The following is an 8,331-nucleotide window of genomic DNA, read 5'->3' on the forward strand; positions in this document are numbered from 1 at the left end:
TAAAATGAAAAAATTTCTAAAAGTTACCACCTTAGAAATATTTTAGTTATTTATTTATTGAAATCCAACTTGGTTTTGAAATTGTTATCTCGTTCTTCGAGATGTTATCTTACTCATTATTTAACTATTTTTTAAATGAGTAAATTATAACATAAAATATAGTTTAAGTATGTATTTATATAATTATTCAAATCTATTTTAATTTTGATGAAAAATTCTGTATTAATTAAATATAGAAATGAGCGTGATATTTAATTTTTTAAAATGAGTATAGGAATGAAAATAATATATATATATATATATATATATATATATATATATATATATATATATATATATATATATATTAGTTTCTTTTCATTGTTTATCTAATACTTAATGTCATTTTAAATTATTAAAATATTTTTAACTTATTAGTTAATGTTAAAATTTTATGTTTATTGTTTTGTTTGCTTCTTTCATAACTCTTATTCTTTGATTTGATTACACAATTCTTTTACTCTCTCAAAATGAATAACTTTCAAAATTTATAAATTTGGTTACATCCCCAAGGTACTTGTTTTAATTACAACTTTAAATACATATTTTCTTTGCTTGATTTAATTTCGTTCAAAGATATTGAATTTCAAGAAACACACATCGATTTCATTCAATCAAATAGTATCTAAGGTATACATTTCATTATATGTACTTTTTTTATTTTTATTTATTATTTTTAATTTCATTTAATCGTCGTAGGATACATGTTTAATTATTTGTAGTCCTTTTATTTTTATTAATTATTTAATTTTGTTCCATAAGAATTTGACTTTTAATTCCACTTATGCAATCTATTGACTAACCTTTATCTATTATAATTTTTTTCTTCCTTACTTTTATTTGGTTAAAATACTTCCGTAAACCCTATTTAAGGTGAGTTCTTTTAAATAGATTTCTTAATTGTTTTCCATTTGAGTCTTTAAAAATAAAAAATTAAAGCAATTGACTACTTGTCGTTAAATTGGGTTAAGGGATTAAGTTTTTTTATGATCTGACAGTTTGACGTGATAAATTTTTAATACATGGCATAAACACAAGTTGTTACGTGGAATTTCATTATATTATATATTTTAAAATTAAATTTTTCGAAATGTATAATGTGATTACGAATTAGGGTTCATTGAAATTGGGATTAAAATTGTACTGAAGAGGGTATTTGGTTAATTAGGGCTTTCGAGGTTGATGATTAGAGTAATCCTTGCAATCGCAAGATTGGATGTGAATCGCGAAGTCCTTGGACGTCGAAAAAATCGTGAAGTCCTTACAATCGCGAATTACAAATGAGAGTGTTCTTCGGGCTTGGAGACGCAAGAAATCAGAAACTGTAGAGTGTTCGTTAGTGGAGGGGGGTTTTTGCACAATTAAGGCACTCGTGATTGGAGACGTAACAAATGACGCAATTAAGCTCTGGCTTAGTTTCTCTCTCTCTCTCTCTGTTTTCTTTTAGCGATGATGTGATCCCGACTGTAACCAGAAGTCTTGCAGATTTTTCTGTCTTTGGGGCTTTTAGTTTCATAGTTTAGATTTGTTGATCCGTTCTCTAGAGTTGAAACTAAAATACCTTTGTTCTGTTGCGCGGGCTCGGTGTAAGAGAAACAATCCCTTGAAACCGAGTGTTCTCCATAGTTTGTAACAAAATTTTGGTGTGTATACTAAAGAAATTACCAGTTTAGTGAAGAGAAGTTATACTTCGTTTGCCCAAAATGGTTCATATTAGTATTTCTTCGTTCTGTTTTTGTGGGAAAATTCTCTGACCATTTATATTATCCTAGTAACATGTTGTCATTATAAAAGCTTGTAACTTTTGTATCTAAACATGCAATAGACAAGGGTATGCAGGTGATACATGATCCTCTGGTGTCATGGGAGAGAAAAATAGCAAATTATTGTTCCCAAGTTAAGTTCAAAGTCAATTACTAAGTTGTTACATGGTTCACATCTGATGACAAATTTATGAACACCGAAAAACGGCGCCACAAACTTGTTTAACAATCGGCAAGTGTGACCGAATCGTATCAAGTAATAAAACTAGGTAAGACCAAGTATCATTTTCCCAAAGGACTCACGGCCTAGTTAGTTATATGATTTGTTAATTATTTAAGACTTGTAAACAATTGATTGTAGGTTTAAATGCAAAAGACAGTAATTAAACATGTATGCATGAATTTGATCAATGGAAAAGAGGAATACAAACACTTTAATGAATTAAATGGATGAGTATGTTGTTGGGGTTATCAATTTCATCTTATCCACTCTCATATACTTTAGGAATTCATCATTCTTTTTATCAATTGCTAATGCCACTCTCTAAATCACCTTGCAAGAAGGCCTATCCTTAATTACGAGTTCATACAATTCCTAACATTCCTAGTAATTAATTCTGAAGTGCAGAAGCTTAAAGGCAATCAATATGCTATTGGGAGAAATTCCACGGATCTAGATTTCCCCGTACGTTCCCATATCGACAAAATCAATAATCATGGTAATGAATGAGTTAAATAAAGCAAGCTTTAAGCAAAGAGGAAAAACCCTAACTAAAGATGAAAGAAAGCATGCATCTTAATATAAGATGTTAAAACAAATTCCATTTATGAGAGTTTCACAAGACTACATTGATTCCCCAACAACAATACAAGGTTTAGTTCACCATATTCATGGTGAAACTAGATGAACAATAATGAAAGAATGAAAGATAAAACCCTAGAAAGATGAAGAGGTAGCCTGAGCATCCAAGATCTTCCTTCAAGGGGTGGAAAAGTGAGTGTTTGCCTCGTCTCAGCTAAAGATACAAACCCTAGGACGTCCTAAAGCTTATATACAATTCTAAAATATACAGAAAATTAGGCCCAAGCCTAAAATAGTGCCGCTCAGCGGTAAGTGCGTGAGTTGATTCTTCCCCCTCAGCGGCATTTTCACCCCTCAGCGGATCCAACGTGAGTTCCTGAGTGCCGCTCAGCGGTAAACTGCCGCTGAGCGGTAGTTGCGACCTCTCCTTTTGCACTTTTTGATGTCTTTTCTGATTCCATCTCTATCCTTCTTCACTTCTTTCACCAAATTCACCTTAAAATCTGTATAAAACACTGAAATCAAGCATAAACCTGTCCAGCTCTCTTATTTCTAAAAATATGACTAAGAGCATGATTTCAAGCTAGTTTTTAAGTGTTAAAGGTTGCTTTTAGTATCAATTTTAAGCATGAAAATAACAGTTTTTCAACTGTTATCACAACTCCAAACTTAGAACTTTGCTTGTCCTCAAGCAAACAAGATGTAATTCAATCTTCTACCAATCCATATAATGGTTCACTCATTCAAAAATCCTCCTTTCAAGATAAGTAAAAACTTCAATCAAACTCATGACAAAGATTTCAATCAAGACGTGCACATGCTTTGGTGTTCACAAAGTCACTTAATATCCAACAAATGCTATTTTTCATGAATGATCAATTAACTAAGCATGGATGTTCATGTGCTCATGGAATATTTCCTCATTAGGTAAAGTGTTTCACTCAAACACAAGTGTATAAGAGGTAATCACTCATTCACTCTACTATCACAATGTCACATGAATTGACTTTGCCTTTCATTTAACCACAATCAAATAAATTCACAAGCATGCATCATCACAAGGACTTTTTCAATGGCTTATAATGTGGTTGGGCTAACAAGAAAATTGGTTTTTCTAGATCACAAAAACCCTTGAGTTAAGAGAATCATATAAACATAATCATTCTTACTTTTCCCAACTTTCCTTTGCATTGAGCTTCGCTTTTTCTTTTCTTTTCTTTCTCTTTTTCTTTTGCTTTTCACATACTTACTTCTTAATTCTTAGCTCAATGCTTTCAATTTCCCTTTCTATTTTCCAACAACCCCAAACTTGAACATTTATCAATACCACAAAATATTTTCTACTTAACTCAAGGTAAAGCTTTTCAGTAAGGGTTTTCAAATTATGTTCAAGGCTAAGGGTTCAAATGATGGAACACAAAGTGCTCTCTTTTAGTAGGCTAACGTTATAAATTTGGCTAATAAAAGGGTTACCAACAAATGGCCTTGATCATATGATGCAAACAAGCAAGTCATTCAACCATAGAAAACTTGGGCAAAGTTATTCATGCTTCCAAAGTAATAGCATTCATTCACAAAAACTCTGGAGCTCAAAACCTCACATATAACCTCATTCACATTTGACATACACATCCTGCTTAATATCACAATCACAATCACAACATCATGCATTTATTCACAAAGCTTGTGAATTACTTGTATAAGCATCTGTCGCAACCGGAATCGCGACGGGACGACGATCCAAAAAGAAACAAGTTTTGAAAAGAGATTTTGGAGTCGCCACCATAGTTTATTCTGGAAAACTACGGAAAAACCATAAAATAATAAGACACGGTCCACGAAAACCAGATTCTGGGTTCGGGAGCCGGTTACGCGTAGGGAAGGTATTAGCACCCTACAGCGCCTGCCCGAAGGCAGTACCTTTAACTAAATGCGCGAATGTGATGTGGTTTTCAAAATGTTTGACTATCCCCTAAAATAAAATTCTAAATAAACAAAATATATTTTTTAGTTTTTTGGGCCCGACAAGGATTGACCTTGCTCCTACGTATTCTCATTCAAAATGAGAAATCAGGGTTACGTAGTTCTTTTGGAAACTGCTTGAAAATTTTGTTTGAGAAATTTGTTTGAGAAATTGATTATGGATAATGATTTTGTATTTTTGGGAAATGAACCTGACAAGGACTAGCCTTGCTCCTACGTATCTCTACTTTTGATAGAGAATTAAGGGTAACGTAGTTCTAGCTGAGAGATTACTTGTAGTTTGGGAATATTTTAGTATTTTTAATAAAGAAGGAAAAGGTTTTCTAGCACAAGGCCTACGCGAGCGGTCGCACGTGTGCTTAAACCTTTTCAAAATATTTTTATTTGATTTTTAACTTTTGTAAAAGAAAAGGAAAAGGTTTTTTAGCACAAGGCCTACGCGAGCGGTCGCACGTGTGCTTAAACCTTTTCAAAATATTTTTATTTGATTTTAAACTTTTGTAAAAGAAAAGGAAAAGGTTTTTTAGCACAAGGCTTACGCGAGCGGTCGCACGTGTGCTTAAAACCTTTTCAAAATATTTTTATTTGATTTTTAACTTTTGTAAAAGAAAAGGAAAAGGTTTTTTAGCACAAGGCCTATGCGAGCGGTCGCACGTGTGCTTAAACCTTTTCAAAATATTTTTATTTGATTTTTAACTTTTGTAAAAGAAAAGGAAAAGGTTTTTTAGCACAAGGCCTACGCGAGCGGTCGCACGTGTGCTTAAAACCTTTTCAAAATATTTTTATTTGATTTTTAACTTTTGTAAAAGAAAAGGAAAAGATTTTCAGCACAAGCCTACGCGAGCGGTCGCACGTGTGCTTAAACCTTTTCAAAATATTTTTGTAATAATTTTTATAAGAAAGAAGAAGAGGTTTTTAGCACAAGGACAACGCAAATAGTCACACGTGCGCTTAAACCTTTAAAAATATTCTTGTAAATTCTTTTTATTTAAACTATAAATATTGTATTATTAAATATATATTTTAAGATAAGTAGATGTCTAAAATAAATAAATAGAACAAAATAAAATAAGAAATAAAATAAATAAACAAAAGAAATGGGAATGGCTGAACGGACGTTGGGGACAGTATTCAGGATAGCGAGCGTTCGTTGGGGAGAGGACGAACGTCCGTTGGGGGAATATAACGGACGGACGTTTAGAAATGTGAGCTGAATGACGAGCGTTCGTCGAGAGTTATAACGAACGGACGTTGAGAACGAAGGCTGAATGACGAACGCTCGTTGAAGAGATGACGAACGCTCGTTGAGAAATTGGGGCTGAGTGACGAGCGTTCATTGGGAAGATAACGAACGGACGTTGAGAAATGGAAGTTTAATGACGAACGTTCGTTATTGAAATGACGAACGAACGTTCAAAAATGGAAGTTTAATGACGAACGTTCGTTATTGAAATGACGAACGTTCGTTATTGAAATGACGAACGAACGTTCAAAAATGGAAGCTTAAGGACGAACGTTCGTTATTGAAATGACGAACGGACGTTCAAAAATGGAAGCTTAAGGACGAACGTTCGTTATTGAAATGGCGAACGGACGTTCAAAAATGGAAGCTTAAGGACGAACATTCGTTATTGAAATGGCGAACGAACGTTCAAAAATGGAAGCTTAATGACAAACGTTCGTTGGGGAGAAGGCTGAGCGAACGGTCGAAAAGGCTTAAGGCTAACGAACGCTCATTCGTTTAGCTAACGAACGCTCATTCGTTTGGATAACGAACGTTCGTTAGGGAGAAGGCTGAGCGAACGGTCGAAAAGTCTTAAGTTTAACGAGTGCTCGTTCGTTTGGATAACGAGCGTTCGTTGTGGGGAGATGGCAAACGAACGCTAAATAACGAGCGTTCCAAAAGAGGCCTAATGTTCCCGAACGTACGCTCATTTCTGGGCTTGGCCCAGTCTAATGCTTTCTAACCTAGAATTTCCTAGGGGTTCAGGAGGTTCATCCTCATTCCCCACTCCCCAGCTCACGCCTTCTATAGAGACCCAAGGTCTCCTGCTCTGCACCACAAACTCACCGTCGCCTCTGCCATAACCGGCCACCGTCATCTCAACCAGAACACGCCTTGGCCTCGCCGGCGACAACTCGCGCCACCAGAACCACCACCAGCCACGACGCCACCGTCTCCACTTTTCTCTCTTCGAAAACAGCGATTCCCAGGGAGGGTCTTCCTCCGCCTTAATCTCCGATCCCTTCATGGCTAGCCACTACCTTCTACTCGGAATCCAAACTCACCGCCAACAATTATCCTCCCGTTGGTATTATTCTGGGCATCAGTCTTGGGGTTTTGTGTTGGCAAAAATCAACGATGAAGTTTTGATGATGAACAGAGTTGCACAAGTCAAGACAAATTGAAGATTTATGTATTTTTATAAAGCTTTTGTAATAATCAAAGTTGATGAAGTAGTACTCACAAATGTATTAGGACCGATTATTGTAATTTACATTTAAATGCTGTTGAGTTTCGTCCTCATTCTGTTTTAATCGATTAAACCTAGTTTTAATCGATTAAAACCGAGGCTGGCCCTGAAAACCCAAGTGCCACTGGAATAATCGATTAAAGTGTATAATAATCGATTAGCTAATCGATTAATCCTGAGAATAATCGATTAACACTGACCGTTGGGGATTTCAGATTTGAAAAACTAGCCGTTGTACTCATTTTAATCGATTAATACTTATGTTAATCGATTAAATGCGTTAGATGGCCCGTTTTCGAAGAATGGAAGGGTATTAGGCTGAGTCTATAAATTGGCTCACTTTTTCTCTCATAAACAAGTCTTCCCTTGTGCTAAAGATCTCTGAATTCTTTGAGAACTTTGTGAATTTGCTGAAGCTAAGGAAACTCTTGTCTGCAAAGTCCTGAAGTGGTACTGTGGTGACAGAGGAATAGCTTGTTCATCCTTGGTGTGTCTGAGGAAGTGTCTGGAAGAGATTCATCCTTCGTGAAGCATTCGAAGGAGGTGGTCATCCTTTGTGAAGATTCAAAGGAGGTGTAAGTTCATCTCTTGTGGTTTCAAGAGAGGTGGTAATTTCTAAACTATTACAAATTGTTTTTCTGTGTGACTAATATTTGTAACTGTTTTGTGATAGTGAAAAAGGTTTATCTTGTTTGAGATAAGCGACTGGACGTAGGATCCTAGTGATCTGAACCAGGATAAAATCACCTGTGCAATTTTTCTTTTTCCCTTACTCTGTTATTTACATTCAATTATCTGCTTAGTAAGAAAGAATTAAGAGAAAAATATTAAAAAGGCAAAATAAAAGTATATAACCAATTCACCCCCCCTCTTGGTTTGTTACCACGCTAATAATTCCGCTGCAGCGATTCTAACAATTGGCATCAGAGCTTGCTTTGATAGTCATTCAAATGGCAGGATCACATCAAACCTTTGCAGAGGGTGCATCAATCAATAGACCCCCATTATTCACAGGTGAGAACTATGCATTCTGGAAGGTAAGGATGCAAATATTTATTGAATCTATTGATTGTGAAATTTGGGATGTTATTGCATCTGGTTCTTCTGTTCCTACTAACAATATACAGGAACCAAAGCCCCGTGGTCAATGGACCATTGAAGAAAAGAAAAGATTTCAGAATGACGTTAAAGCTCGGAATATTATTGCATCAGCATTGACTGTTGATGAGTTCTACAGGGTTTCTGTCTACAAAACTGCTCAAGAAATGTG

This window comes from Vigna angularis, chromosome 11, assembly GCF_016808095.1.
Source record: "Vigna angularis cultivar LongXiaoDou No.4 chromosome 11, ASM1680809v1, whole genome shotgun sequence".
Taxonomy (NCBI): Eukaryota; Viridiplantae; Streptophyta; class Magnoliopsida; order Fabales; family Fabaceae; genus Vigna; species Vigna angularis.